The following is a 1,191-nucleotide window of genomic DNA, read 5'->3' as shown; positions in this document are numbered from 1 at the left end:
CACTGCACAGGACACTAGGCCAGAAAACAAAGAACATGAAAGGCAGAAAGTAAGGATTATTACAAGACTGATTAATTGACTTTTTGTATAGAAAATTGGATGGTTTGATTTGGGAATTTTACGTCAGTATTTTGGCCAAGACAGCAATGATTGTCAATAACAGGGGAGGCAATGGTCTAGTGGTATTATTGCTGGACTGTTAATCCAGAGACCTGGAAGTATTTTATATATATTTTATACACCTGGGCTTGAATCCCGCCACAGCAGATGGTGTAATTTGAATTCAATAAATATCTGGAATTAAGAATCTAATGATGACCATGAATCCATTGCCGATTATCAGAAAAACCCATCTGGCTCACTAATGTCCTTTAGGGAAGTAAACTGCCATCCGTACCTGGCCTGGCCTACATGTGACTCCAGATCCACAGCAATATGGTGGACTCTAAACTGCCCTCTGGGTAATTACGGATGGGCAATAAATGCTGCCTAGCCAGTGACGCCCTCATCCCGTGAATGAAAAATAACAAAGAGATGAATTACTGGTGAACTGGGGTTGCATTCATGGGTACCCCATTCCAAAGGAGCCAATCATGGACAGAATAAAAAAAACACACAGGTTTTGGTCACTTCCTGCCTTCGTCTTCCTCTGTTTCTTCCTTCTCCTTCATTTCCTCAGTTGCTTAGTGAATACCTGCAGCAAGGGGCAATGCTGCATGAGAGACACACATCACAGTAGACCAACATGAATCATGTTACACAGTCCCCACTGAACACTGTAGAGCTTCTCCAGACTGAGCAGGCAGCTGCGGTGTAGCTTTTATATCACAACGACCTGCTCAATGTGGCAGCGAGATTTTTGTTACCCGCCCCCCCCTGCTGCCCACGAGTGCAGGGATTGAATGTTGGAGCGAGGAGCCAGGTGATCCGGTCAGACCCTTATCATCCTGTGCCACACACCAGTGGCTAATGCTGATGGTTCAGCAGACTGTTCAATAACAATGGCTGCTTCCAACAAAGTGGGCATTGACCTACAATATGTGCTGAGTATGGTCACTCACCATACATCTGTTCATTTGCAATACATCTCAGAGCTGACATACACAACCTGCTGTGGGCACGGTGTGTGTGTCTGTGTGTGTGAGTGTGTGTGTGTGTGTGTGTGTGTGTGTCTGTGTGTGTGAGTGTGTG

Source organism: Rhincodon typus, chromosome 3, assembly GCF_021869965.1.
Source record: "Rhincodon typus isolate 14 chromosome 3, sRhiTyp1.1, whole genome shotgun sequence".
Taxonomy (NCBI): Eukaryota; Metazoa; Chordata; class Chondrichthyes; order Orectolobiformes; family Rhincodontidae; genus Rhincodon; species Rhincodon typus.
The sequence above is the reverse complement of the archived record's forward strand: the minus strand, read 5'-3'. Positions refer to the sequence as shown.